Genomic DNA, 15,575 nt, shown 5'->3' with positions numbered 1-15,575 from the left:
AAACTAAAATGGCTAAAAGATTAGCTGTATTAATTAAAGATTTGAATTTGGTTGAAATTTGGAGATAATTAAATCCGACTGAGAAAGATTTTTAAAAATACCCACAAACGCGTTGGCATGAAAGAAGGGTGAATCGGTCTGATATCTGGTTGGACAAAGTATGTTAAAACCCCTTTCTCGTGTTTACATCTGACCTGAATAATTTTTAATCAAGCGTCAGTATTTGGGCAACTTGACGCATTTCTTTCCTGGGTGCCTCCTGCAGTCCCAGGTATTATTGAAGACCCCCAACGTCATAATACAATAATTTATCAACGTTCAGCCTTCAATTTGAGATCACAGGTACACAATCCTTTATCCGGAACACTTGGGGGAACAGTGTGTTCTGAATTTCAGATTTTTCCAGATTTCCGAAACCCAGATTTAAACCCACCCGAATTGTGCTGCCGTATTCACTCACACCTCCTTCCAGTCACGCTGCCCCCCACCCCCGCCCGCCCGCCCGACTCGCACTGCCGGTCTCCTCCCCCCTCCACTCACCGGCCCTTCTCGCGCTGCCGGTCTCTCCCCCTCGCCATCCCGACTTGCACTGCCGGTCTCCCGCCCGCCCGACTCGCACTCCCGGTCTCCTTCCCCCTCGCCCGCCCGACTCACGCTGCTGATCTCCTCCCCCCACCCCCACCCCGTCCGCCCGACTCGCGCTACCGTTCTCTTCCCCACTCGCCCGTCCGACTCAGGCTGCTGGTCTCCCCCGCGCGCCCGACTCGTGCTGCCGGTCTCCCGCCCGCCATCTCTCTCCCCATGCCGGATTTTGGAGATGTCCTGATAAAGGATCAATATATAATTAGAATGCACAGACATTGCCAACTTCATAGCTATTGTTGTTCGACGTTCCTAACTAATATCAAAGGTAAGATAGCTAGATATTCCCCGACGCATTTAAAGAAAGACGAAAATTAAGAAGTTTCAAATGAGCAGACAGTTAATTTGTTAATTCTGGCGTCATTTATAGTTCTGTTTCGGGTTTGAGCCTTGTTCTAATGACGGAAAAATTATTTCCAACACCTTTTAATATATTGTTGACTCATTCAATCAAACCGACAAATTTGAAATTGACAAGTTACACGAATATTACTGCCTGAAGTTCAAGATATCCTAAAGGAACCCCCACTAGCCAGATTATAATATGGTACAATTGACCCTGCCGGTGTACCAGTGGAATAAAGAGGATGACAGCGACATAATGGAGGAGCTCGACGATGTTTACTACCAGCACGCGTGACAGTAGGACAGCAGTGGCCCGAGTTGCAAATTTAACACCATCGAATCTGCCCAGCCATTTCTCACTCAGCCTTCTCCCATCATGTTTGATTCCCTGGACAATCAACAACATATCAATATATGCCGCAAATACGCCCATTGACTTCATCTTCACAGCCGCCTGAGGCAATACATTCCACAGATTCAACGCCTCTGGTTCAAGACATTTCACTGCAAATCTATTCCAAGTGGATACGCTGCAATCCTGAATCAGCGGCCCCACGTCCTGGACTCTCTAATCATGTGAAACAACATTTCTCCATCAACTCTGCCCATGCCTTTCAACATTCGGAAAGGTACAATGAGATTTTCCCTCACGCTCCTAAATTCCAACCAAGACAATCAAAGAACTGTCAAAGGTTCCTTATATAATAACCATTTCATTCCGGAATCATCCTTGTGAACTTCATCTGAACCCTCTCTTATGTCAGAACACCCTTTCTAAAATGGAAAGCCTAAAACTGCACTCAATACTCACAATGCATTCTAAAGCTTGAACATCACATCACTTCTCTTATATTGTATTCCTTTTGAACAAAATACCAGTAATTGATTTGCCTTCTTTATTATGACTAATTTATTTTATTTTTCACAGACTTACAAAATCCAATAAACAACGCCATTCATGAACATATGCAGACTCAACGTCCTTAAGTCCCTTTGAACCATAATACCATGGAACACTACAGCACAGAAAAAGACCACTTCAGTCCTTCTAGTCCGTGCCGAACCATTGTTTGCCTAGTCCCATTGATCTACACCCAGTCCATCGCCCTCCATACCTCTCCCATCCATGTAATTGGCCAAATTCCTATTAAATGTTAACATGGAGCCTATATTCACCACTTCAGCTGTCAGCTCACTCCAGATCCCATCACTCTTTGTGTGAAGAGGTTACCCCTCACATACCCTATAATATTTTCCTCTTTCCCTCTTAACCCATGTCCTCTGGTTTGTATTTGACCTACCTCAGTGGAAAAAGCCTATCTACATTTACTGTCTATCCTCTCATAATTTTAAATACCTCTATTATATCGCCCATGATTCTTCTATGTTCTAGGGAATAAAGTCCTAACCTGTTTAACCTTTCCCTATTCTTCAGTTCCTGAAGTCCATGGAACATTATAGCAAATCCTCTCTGCACTCTTTGCATCTTATTGATATCTTTCCTGTAGTTACGTGAACAAAACTCCATATTTGGCTTCAGCAAAATCTCATACCACTTTAGGATAACATTCCAACTCCTCTACACAATACTTTGGTTTATGAAGACCAATATAGGAGAGAGGATGCCTGAAGATTATATATATAAATGGGAACCGAGATTAATATCTGGTGACAGGGAAACTCCACTGTTGAAGCATTTGATTAATATATGGAATAAAGTAAATACTGAAATAGGAATCAGGAATCCTGTGTAATTTAAAATGCCTTTGAATCAAAACAGACTTAAAGAATGTTGCTGTCCAGGAGTTCCAGGGTTTTGTGTAGACCCAGCAATATGGCATCTCCGGTAATTATTTTCCTGAGGTGGGAAAATTGGAATACGTCCATGTCACTAATCAGACAGGAGCTAAGATTTTTCAAGGCCAGTTTCTCAAAAACAATCATCACTGAGGATGGGAGTGCCACTGGTCAAAAGTAATTTGGGCAGGTTACCATACTCTTCATGTGCACCGGTACCATTGAGGCCTGTTTAAAGCAGGAACCACGCCCTGTCGGAGTGAGTTGCTGAAGATATCCATGAATACTTCGGACAGTTGGACATTTCAGGTTTTCAGTACATGGCCCGGTGCCCTATCCGGTCTTGATGATTTCCTTCGATTCACTCTCCCGAAGGAGATTAACCCTCCTCACAGAGCTCTGAGTGGTAGCGTTAATATTGATCACGCTTCGTTACCAAGAGACTCCTTCCCGTATGTTGAAGCAAAATGGCGCGAATGGATGGAACCCTGAATTCTGACAGGCGTACTATTTTACAGTTATTAATTAGGATGAATTCATGACAAGCCAGTCTGAGGTCAGAGGCTATTTCGCAGGGAAACGCTGCCGAATTGCAAGGCATTCAGTTTTACTGTTTTTTTTTTAGTCGTTCGCAGAATTGTCCAAAAATTAATTAGACAGGAAGAATAAGTGCAGAGACATTTGTATATCTCCCAAGTTATGAATCTATGGGTGTGAGGTCACCAAGCAGTGAGATCATGGAACTTATACGGATTAAAAAGGAGGAGGTACTTGCTATATGAAGGCAGACAAAGGTGGACAATTCATCAGGACTGGGAAAGGTAGTCTCTTGAACCTTGAGGGAGGCGAGTGGCAAATTTGCAAGAAATCTGGCAGATAAAATGTCTTTAACGAAAGGTGAGGTGCCAGTGGATTGAAAGGGACCTCATGTCAGTTTATGAATCTGACAGCAATTGTGGGAAGGTATTCCAAGAGATTAAATGTACGTGTTTGGATAGACAGGGACAGATAGGAACAGTCAATGTTGCGTGGTGGGGGGTATTTAACGAGTGTTTTTGAGTTTTTATGAAGAGGTTACCTGAAAAGGTTATGAACAGGGGGCTCTGGATGTTGTCTACATGGACTTTAGTAAGGCCTTTCACAAGGATCTGCATGGGAGTTTAGTCAGGAAAATTCTGTCACTCGGAATTCATGAAGTGATAGTAAATTGGATCAGATGTGGGCTTCACGAGAAATGCCAAGGAATGGTAATGGATGATTACCTCACTGACTGTCAAATGTGGCACCTGAATCAGAGCTGGGTTCAATGTTATTTCTCATCTGGATCAAAGATCTGAATGATAATGTGGTTAATTGGATCAGCAAATTTGCACTTCACACAAAACCTTTGGTGGACAGTCGGGAACAAAACTTGTGGAAGCACCTGGACTAGCTGTGAAAATGGACCACAAAATGGGAGATGGAATTTAATACAGACAAATTTGAGGTGTTGCACTTTGGAAGGACACACAACGGTAGGACGTACATGGTGATCGCTAGGGCACTGGTGCTTGCGTAGAACAAAGGAATCTGTGAATACACAATTTCCTGGAAGTGGTGTCATGGGTAGATAGGGTCATAAAGAGAACGTTTTCTCATTGGCCTTCATATATCACAGTATTGAGTATCGGAGTTGGGTGACATGCCAAACTTGTAAAAGACATTGGTGAATGGTAAGGCCACATTTGGAGTACTTTGTGCAGATATGGTCACTGAACTACAGGAAAGATAATAATGAGATTGAAAGGAGACTTACAAAATTATTGCCAGGACTTGAAGAATAGAGTTACAGGGAAAGGCTAAATGGGTTACAATTGAATTCAATGGAACTTACAAATGAGAGCGGATTTAATAGATGGGTGGAGAATTATGATGGGTATTGATAATGGAAATATAAGGAGCTATTTTCCATTTCCATTTAGCAGAGATACAAATCTATAGGACATGGATAAGGGTGAAAGGGTAAAAGTTTAAAAGGAATACTAGGGGAATATCTTCACGCAGAGAGTGAAGGGAGTGTTGAATGAGTTTCCAGTTGAATTGATCAATGCAGGGTCAATTTTGACATTGAAAGTTTAGGTATGTACACGCTTGGGAGGGGTAAGGAGGGAAATTATCCTGGAGCAGGTTGGTGGAACCAGGCAGGACAACAGTTCTGCATCTACTGAACCTGGTCAGATGACCGACCTCTTGGATGGGGAGCATTTTGGCGAGAGTGTCCACAGCATAGCTATGAAGAGGGATACAAACAGATAAAATGGGAAAGAGCTTAACTGGGGAAAGGGTATTTATGAAGGGATGGGGCAGAAACAAGTGAGCGCATATTAGAAACAGATGTTCAAGGGTGAAAGCACAGAGGTAATGTGGAGGAAGTTTAGTGACCACGTGCTAAGTTAAGGATAGGTTTATCCCACTGGAACAAGAAACGTTGGTAAGAGGGAACTGTGGAAGACAAACAGATGAGGTGATAAGTCAAGAGGAAGAAGAAACATATGTTAGATTTCGGTAGCAGGAAAAAGGAAGGCCTCATGAAAAATATATAGTAGTGAGGAAATAGCTTAAGAAATGACTTAGGAGAGCTGGGAGCATGAGAAATCCTTAGCATGTTAGATTAAGGAACCTTCCCCCCCCCCCCCCCCCAGGCGTTCAATGACTATGTGAAGAAAAGGAGAGTGACAAGAATGAAGGCGGGACCACCAAACGATAAATGAGGCAATATGCGCCTGGAGGCAGAGAAGGTTTGGAGCTCTTAAATTAATTCTTTGCTTCAATATTCACAGAATAAAATGTTTTGATCAGGATGAGATCGAAATAGAATAGGTCTGTATGCTGGACACTGTGGAGATTAAGGAAGAAGAAGTGTTGGATCTTCTTTAAAACATCAGGATTGATAAGACCCCGGAGATGGATATGGTATGCTCCAGCTTTCTGTGGGAAAAAGTGAGAGAAGAGATAATTGGGGCAGTAGCTATTATTTTGAATCCTCTTTAGCCACATGGAAGGTGCCGGAAGATTGGTGAATGGCAAATGTAGTCACCTTGTTTTAAAAAGTGTAATAGAGAGAATCCTGGGAATTATAGACTGGTTAGTCTTTTGCCAATGGTGTGCAAACAATTAGAGAGGATAGTTAAGGGTAGGATCTATGAGCATTTGGAGAAGTACCGACTACTTAAGGATATTCAGCATGGACATGTGAAGGGATGTTCATACCTCACAGCCTAATTGATTTTTCTGAGGAGGTAACAAAAGAAATTGATGAGGGTAGGGTGGTTGATGTGGTCTACATGGACTTGAGCAAGGCATTTAACTAGGTTCCCCCCCCCCACCCCTCCGCGAGAGACTCATCCAGAACTCATGAGGCATTAGAGCAGTGGAACTTTGGCTGGGTAGTTTACAAAATGACTTGCGGGAAGAAAGCAGAGAGTAGTAATGGAAGGAAAGTATTCTTCCTGGAGGTGGGTGACTAGTGGAGTGCCGCAATTACCTATTCTGGGACCCTCTACTCTTCGTGATTTTTATAAATTACCTGCATGAAGAGGCGGAAGGATGGGTCAGTAAGTTTGCAGGTGACACAAAGGTTGGAGGAGTTGTGGGTGGAGCTGAAACCTGTTGAAGATTACAAAAGAATATAGACAGGATGCAGAGTTGGGCTTCTGATGTACAACATAATGTACAACATTCTGATGTACAACATAATGCAAAAACAGCAAAATACCAATTTTATATCTCCCCAATTTCACTGGATTGACATATAATCGCCCCGGTTGAACCGTTGAAGCTCTCAGTAGCCATACGTATGCTCTTAATATACTTCCAGATTCAATCTTACACATTCTGCAATACCGTACCGAATTGCAGTTAGTTGTGAACATAGCCAGGACGTCACCCAAACAAAAGTCCGCTTATCGACTCGGAATACACCTACCTGGGAGGGGAGTCACGTGATGGAGTAGTGGCCGGTAGGGGAACTCCAGCCCTCTCCAGAAAAGTTTAAAAAAAGATAGAGAAAAAGCAAAGGCACAAACTTAAAAACCAAAACAAATTGAAAGTAAAAGTGTGGAGAAAATGGCAGCGAAGAAAGAAAAACCAAAAACGACGGGAAGAAAATAAGAAGAAAAGACGTCGGAAGAAGAAGGTGAAGGCCTTACCTGTACGAAGAGGCCCGTCGTGGAGAGAGAAGCCCGCTCCCACAGGTCAGTGGAGGTCCCGGGCTCGGGACTACAAAAATGGTTCTCAGAGCCGAGTAAAAGTGCGCAACCGCGCATGCGCGACTCCTCGCGCATGCACAATGAGCATGAAAAAAAACACACTGACAGGAGGGGGGAACAGCTGCGGAGTCGATCTCCACAGCTGAGAGAGACACCTGTAGCACAGCAGCAGGTGCAGAACACAGACAATAACGACAACAAGAAAGAAGAGGGTAAAAAGAAAACAAGTAAACAACAGATGGTCAATCCAGAGGAAGAAGAAGAACAGAAAGAAGTGGAAGAAGAAGAGAAAGGCAAGACAATGGATGTATCTTTTTTTAAAGAATATATGGAATCAGTGAAAGAATGGCAATTACAAGAATTTAATGAGATAAAAAGAAGAATTAAGAATGCAGAAGAAAAAATGAATAAAAAGGAAATGGCCATATCAGAGTTAGGAAAAAGAGTGGAAAATATGGAAAAACGAGAAACAATTGTAGAAATGGAAGTACAAGACTTAAAAGAGAAATTAGAAGAATCTAATAAAAAAGTTAAAGAGACACAGGAGCTGTTAGCTCAGAAGATAGATATAATAGAAAACTATAATAGAAGAAATAATATAAAGATAGTGGGCCTTAAGGAAGATGAAGATGGCAAGAATATGAGACAATTTATAAAAGATTGGATCCCCAGGGTCCTGGGAAGACCAGAATTACAGGAAGAAATGGAAATAGAGAGGGCACATCGAACTTTAGCCCCGAAACCACAACCGCAGCAAAAACCAAGATCCATTTTAGTAAAATTCTTAAGATATACAACAAGAGAAAATATATTGGAGAAAGCAATGAAGAAAGTAAGAGAGGACAAAAAGCCACTGGAATATAAAGAAATATGAAAAAAAAAAAATTTCTATCCAGACATAAGTTTTGAACTCCTGAAGAAGAAGAAGGAGTTCAATACAGCGAAAACGATCTTATGGAAAAAAGGATATAAGTTTATGTTAAGGTACCCAGCGGTACTTAAAATAGTTATTCCAGGGCAACAAAACTGACTATTCTCAGATCCAGAGGAAGCAAGGAAATTTGCAGAACAACTACAAAACAACCAGACAGATGAAGACATGTAATAAGAGTAAAAATGATCACGATCTATATGTATGTGTGTAAAGCGGTATATGTGTGTATATATATAGTGTGTAGACATGAATGTATCTGTATTTAGAGGAAAATATATAGAGTTTAGACAAGAATTAATAAGGGAGGGAAATGGAATAGAGGGAATAAGGAGGGAATTAAAAGAGTGACCTTTGTTACATATGAAAATTGAAATCTTTTCTGGGGGGGGCTGGGTGGGGAGGAGTTACGGACACTGCAAAATCAGCTGATGTTTGCGAGTGAATTCGCAAATCCAAATGGAGAGGGGAGATGTGGTTGTCCGACAAGGGATAAAGGGCAACTCAGGAGGGGGAGGGGAGAATGGGGTTAAAGAAGTTTTAAATAGGAGAATAAGGAAAATGTTTGATGTTTTAGAAATGTTGTCTTATAAAGTGTTCAAAACAAGAAAGCAGAAATGGATAAGAAGGAAAGGTGATGATGGAGAAACGGAAAGGGAAGATAAACAAAGTATAAAATGGCTACGCTGAACTATATGACTTTAAATATTAATTTGGAATACATAACAAAATTAAAAGGAAGAAACTGCTAAATTTACTGAAAAAAGAAAAAATTGATATAGCATTTGTGCAAGAAACACATTTAACAGAATTGGAGCACAAGAAATTAAAGAGAGATTGGGTAGGACACGTAACAGCAGCGTCGTATAATTCAAAAGCAAGAGGAGTAGCTATATTAATTAGTAAAAATGAGCCAATTAAAATAGAAGAGGAAATAATAGATCCAGCAGGGAGATATGTAATGATAAAATGTCAGATATATTCGGAGTTTTGGAATCTACTCAATGTATATTCACCTAACGAAGAAGATCAAAAGTTTATGCAAGATATTTTTTTGAAGATAGCAGATACACATGGGAACATATTAATAGGAGGGGATTTCAACCTGAATTTGGATTCAAATATGGACAAAACTGGGGGAAAAGTTAACAGAAAGAACAAAGTAACCAAATTTATAATTAAATCGATGGAAGAAATGCAACTTTTGGATATATGGAGGAAACAACACCCAAAGGAAAAGGAATATTCATATTACTCGGCTAGACATAAAACATACTCAAGAATAGACCTATTTTTGTTATCAGCTCGTATGCAAGATAGAGTAAGAAAAACAGAATATAAAGCTAGAATATTATCGGACCATTCACCCTTAATATTGACAATAAAGTTAGAGGACATCCCTCCAAGAATGTTTAGATGGAGATTAAACTCCATGTTACTCAAAAGGCAGGATTTTAGAGAATTCATTGAAAGACAAATTAAAATGTATTTTGAAATAAATACGGAATCAGTGAAAGATAAGTTTATACTATGGGATGCAATGAAAGCGTTCATTAGAGGGCAAATAATAAGTTATGTAACCAAGATGAAGAAGGACTATAATCAGGAAACAGAGCAGTTGGAAAGGGAAATAGTAAATATAGAAAAAGAATTAGCAATGAAGGAAGATACAACTAAAAGAAGAGAATTGGCAGATAAAAAAATAAAATATGAAACACTACAAACATATAAGGTGGAGAAGAATATAATGAAGACAAAACAGAAATATTATGAACTAGGGGAAAAACGCACAAAATTCTAGCATGGCAGCTTAAGACAGAACAAGCTAAGAAAATGGTATTGGCATCAAGGAAAAAAGACAAACAAATCACATATAATCCAAAGGAGATCAAGGAAAACTTTAGAGAATTCTATGAACAATTATACCAAACTGAAATCGAAGGGAAAGAAGGGAAAATAGATGAATTCCTAACTAAAATTGAACTACCAAAATTACAAATAGAGGAACAAAATAAATTAACAGAACCATTTGAAATAGTAGAAATACAAGAGATAATAAAAAAATTACTGAATAATAAAACACCAGGAGAGGATGGATTCCCAATAGAATTCTATAAAACATTTAAAAATTTATTAATTCCTCCCCTCCTGGAAGTAATCAACCAGACTGATAAAACACAAAGCTTACCAGATTCATGTAAAACAGCAATAATTACAGTAATACTAAAGCAAGGGAAAGATCCACTCACACCAGCGTCATATAAACCAATATCATTACTTAACACAGATTATAATATAATAGCTAAACTATTAGCAAACAGATTAGCAGAGTATGTACAGAAAATGGTAAATCTAGACCAAACTGGATTTATTAAAAAAAGATGCACAACAGACAATATTTGTAAATTTATTAACTTAATTCATGCAGTAGAAGGGAGTAAAGCACCAACAGTAGCAGTTGCTTTAGACGCAGAGAAGGACTTTGACAGAGTAGAATGGAATTATTTATTCAAAGTATTGCAAAAATTCAGTTTACCAGAGAAGTATATTAATTGGATTAAAGCATTATATAAGGGGCCATTGGTGAAAGTGACAGTAAATGGATATATATCAAAGCAATTTAACTTAAGCAGGTCAACACGGCAGGGATGCCCACTATCACCCTTATTGTTCGCGTTAGCTATAGAACCACTAGCAGAATTGATAAGAACAGAAAATAATATAAAAGGGATAAAAATAAAAGACAAGGAATATAAAATCAGTTTATTTGCAGATGATGTTATAGTATAATTAACAGAACCAGAACTATCAATAAAAGAATTATATAAGAAATTGAATATGGAGAAGTGTCAAGTTACAAGATTAACGTAAATAAAGGTGAAGCAATGCCAATGAATAATGCGGATTTCTCAAAATTTAAGAAGGAATCACCATTCAGATGGCAAATGCAAGCAATAAGATACCTAGGTATACAAATAAATAAAAATCTCGGCCAACTATATAAACTCAATTATTATCCAATAATGAAAAAATTACAGGACGATTTAGAGCATTGGAAAGATTTACCATTAACACTAATAGGAAGGATAAACTGTATTAAAATGAACATTTTCCCAAGGATATTATACCTATTTCAGGCATTGCCAATACACTTGACAGAGAAATTCTTCAAGGAGTTAAAGAAAATAATAAGGAAATTTTTATGGAAAGCGGGAAACCGAGGATAGCACTAGATAAATTAACAGAATGGTATAAACAAGGAGGCTTACAACTGCCAAACTTTAAAAATTATTATAGAGACGCACAATTAAGATACCTATCAGATTTTTATCAAACAAGGGAAAAGCCAGATTGGACTAGATTAGAATTAGATAAAATAGGGGAAAAGATACCTGAACACATATTATATAAATGGGATGAAAAATTGGTACAACATAAAAGTTCTCCAGTATTACATCATCTACTCAATATTTGGGAAAAGATTCATGTAGAAAGGAATAAAACAAATTATCAATTACCAAAACTAATATTGACGCAAAATAAGTTACTCCCTTTTACAATAGATAACCTTTCCTTTAGAGAATGGGAGAAAAAAGGGATCAAAAGAATAGAAAATTGTTTTTCAGGAAATAGATTATTATCCTTTGAACAAATGAAAGATAAATACAATATAACTCAAGATACAGTGCTGGCATATTACCAATTGAGATCCTACTTGAATGACAAATTAGGAAGCAGTCTGAGTTTACCAGAGGGAAGTAACTTTGAATATGTGATTACAGATACAATGATAATCAAAAGATTTATAACAAATATGTATATTAAACTGCAAGAAAAGGAGAATGAGGAAACAAATGGTAAAACTAAACAAAAATGGGAACAAGATTTAAATATAAAGATAAAAAAAGGAAACATGGGAGAAGTTATGTTCTGGAATGATGAGAAATACAATAAATACGAGGTTACGTATGATACAATATAACTGGATACACAGGCTATACATTACACCTCAAAAGTTAAATAAATGGGACCCAACAGTATCTGATAGATGTTTTCGATGTAAAAAAGAAATGGGAACAACAATTCATGCAATCTGGACATGTGAGAAAGTAGAAAAATTTTGGGAAGATCTAAACCAAATATTAAATAAAATTACAGAAAACAATATACCAAAGAATCCAGAGATCTTCCTCCTAAGTAACATAAAAAACAAAGAATTTGGAATTGATTTGGATGGTGCACAAAAAATATTTGTTAAGATAGCTCTAGCCGTAGCAAAAAAATGTATTATGTCAACCTGGAAATTGGAAGATAATTTGAAAATACAACAATGGTATATAGAAATGAATAAATGTATTCCATTAGAAAAAATAACATATAGTTTAAGAAATAATATTGAAATATTTGAACAAATATGGGAGCCTTACATGAAACACAATAGAGAAAATCTACCAGGGACATTCACTCCTAAATTAACGAAAGGAGAAGGAAATGAAAAGAATTGACTCAGTGGAATTTCTTGTTTATTTTTATTGAATGACAACATTGCTTGACCGGTTTAATGTATCCTAGATTTTATACTTTAAATGGACGGGAGGGGGAGGTAGGGAGGGTGGGATGGGAGGAGGGAGGGGGGGGGAGAAAATGGCACTGTATGTATTTGAAAAGGAAAAAGTATGTATCATGGTTAATGTGGTTTATAGTGTGAAAAATATTTTTTTTTTAAAAAAAGGAATACACCTACCTATTGTTCGGGGAATGCAGCTAAAATGCTAAAGGATGCCCCACCTCCGTCATATCGTCCCTGCTTGCGTCAGACAGAATCGCACACCAGCAGATGCAAATACTGTCCATTCCCGGCTATTACCAGGCTAAAGAACTGATATGTGCTTGATAAAATAATAATATCCTTGCACCGTTTCGACTGGACCTTTCCTCTACAATATCTTTGTTCTATTTTGTGCTACTCGGTCTAATTAGGTACGACTTAATTCCACGCAAGACATACTTTGTCACTGTATCTCGGTAAACATGATAAGAAATTATTCAAATCAACTTCGCTGCCGAGTTTTCTTGACATGAAATCCAACGAGTGTTTGACAATTCACGTGGAGGAGAACCTTCAAAATTGATTGTGGGGTCTTCATCAGAATGGGTCGGGTGTGTTTGGTCTGGTAATCTGACAACAATTTATCGCAGATAATTTGATGAAAGTCATTAGGATACATAGTTTGTAAACCAATTCATCAGTAATTGTATTACTTTGAGACATTCTGATGATGGAAGTAAGACATTAATACATATTTGTGAAACGGTCGGCGAAAGCTCAACTAGATTTTTTTAACGAAGGATAACGATACTGTTTTATGAAGAAAGGGTGAGCACATTGAATTTTAGACGATATGGAACCTATTTTTTACTGGACGGCGTCCCAAAGTCGATGCTGAGAGGATGTTTCATGATCATGACGCACCCGTAACTCGTCGGCAGAGTTTGAGACGATGCGTTCCATATTTCGAAGAGAGGTGAAGAGGTTTCTATTTTTTTAAGTCTTTATCGCAAAGATCTGAAGGGACTGACATTGAACATCTTCAAGTCAGCGAATAAAGAGCGCTGAGATGAATCCGTCGTAATATTTAATAAGTTCCAAAATCTCTGACACCGCATACAGTCCCTCGCCATTCCTCTAAGCCTGTCAAATCTTCTAGCTCTCAGAGCAAAATGACCAATGCCATTTTCTCATCGGAAAAGAGAACAGGAAGAGTCCAATAAATAGTAGTTTTACATCTTCCTGGCGGCGAATCTCCCACATTTGTTTAATTTTCATATGTTGGACCCGAGCCATCGCCAATGGTCAAACATTTATTCCCAGTTACATTGTAGCATTTAGACAGCAGGATGTGATAAATCACGGTTTCGTTCATCATTGAGCATTGTAGGTTTATTTATCTGCCAGTGAAATGTGCCGAGAGCAACCAATTGTTAAGATCAATCTATTTCTATGCCATTGCTTTCAGATTCCAGTGATCAACAGTACATTTGTAGCGGCCCGGCATTTAGTAAGAAGAGAGAAGCGAGATCAGCATTAACAGGAATGCGGATTGAGAAGGGTTCGATTTCTTTCTCTATTGATGCTTTTGTACATTTCTGAACATGTTCTCTGATTAATCTCAGTGTTGACGAGAGAGAAATCATGCCGTTTAAATCTCAACGTACTCTGTTTTGTTGGAAGAGTTATATTTATTTATCTGGAGCCATGATGAATGGTAGAATGCATTGCCCCAGTAATCACAGTTCATCAATCACATCCCAGCTTCAACTCAATTTAGGCCATAATGTGTTGGGAGTCACAGGCTGCAATGTTAGAGTGGGACCAGCGCATGTAAAGTGACATGAATATCATCAGGTTAAATGGAGAAAACGAGTCTTTCTTAGCAATGTGAAGGCAAGTCACTCGAGATGCCACAATAAAAACAGATCAATTGTTGGGTGATGTTGTCACTGAATTATTCTAAGCCATCGAGCACAGGTTAAGGCGATCGCAATACGACCGCTAACCTCCCTCCGTCTCAAGGAATTTCTTATTGTGTATCGAGATTGAGCTGCACAATATGCCCAATGGAATTTCGTTGGCACTGAAGCGAAATATCATGCCTTGTTTGTTAAGTGGATGTAACTAACACGAATATTTGCGGAACAATTTTTCCCCAGAACAGAACATTTGATTTTCTATAAATGGGGAGAATGTAAAGGTCTCGCTCACACGCTGATGTGAATTGCAATACGGAAGAGAATTCAAGCAACCTCCGAATATGAGCCGGCCCCCGATCGTCCTAATGAAAGGCGTCTGTTACCCCATTCTTGCAGTTTTTGGTGCTCCCGGTAAACTATTGAGTATCGCATGCTATGTTTCAGAGGGCCGGTTCAAACCATGCTCAGCAATATACCAACAGTGTTAAAATGCTGAATATCAAGGGGATGTTACTGACCTGGGCAGTGATGTGGGACAACATTGCTGGTGCTATTGGATAAAGGCGGAGGAGACACCTCTTCCTTTGTTCCTCGCGGAGTTCTGATGGGTTACGCTGACTCCCCGTTTCGGAACCGGGATTTGAGAGAATGCTGAGGGGAGGAAAAACTCCTAAAGTGCCCAGGAAGCCACTCCTTCTTGCGTCTCAGATTTGGCTCTGGTCTCAGGCTGGTTTGAACTGAGCTGTCGACTTGTGCGGCTGCAGAGGATGCGCGACTCTCGGTGACTCTTCGAGGCTCGCTTTTGCTTCTCATTCTCTGACTGTCGACTGCGCCGGGCAATACTAATGACGATATATGATCTAATACTGCTCACGGCGCATGGTTCATGGCTTGGTAACAAAAAAGTTCCTTCTACTAATTATGTCGAAACAATAATAAGGGCGGCATGGTTAATATTGCTGTTAGCGCAATGCTGTTACTGCGCCAGCGACCTGGGTTCGAATCCAGCCCTGTCTGTAAGGAGTTTATACGTTCTCCCAATGTCTGCGTGGGTTTCCTCCGGATGCTCCGGTTTCCTCCCGCCCCTCAAAACCTACTGGAGGTGTAGATCAATTGGGTTATTTCGACGGCACGGGCTCGCG

The sequence above is a fragment of the Narcine bancroftii genome, chromosome 5 (genome assembly GCF_036971445.1).
Source record: "Narcine bancroftii isolate sNarBan1 chromosome 5, sNarBan1.hap1, whole genome shotgun sequence".
Taxonomy (NCBI): Eukaryota; Metazoa; Chordata; class Chondrichthyes; order Torpediniformes; family Narcinidae; genus Narcine; species Narcine bancroftii.
This window is presented reverse-complemented; position numbering follows the sequence as displayed.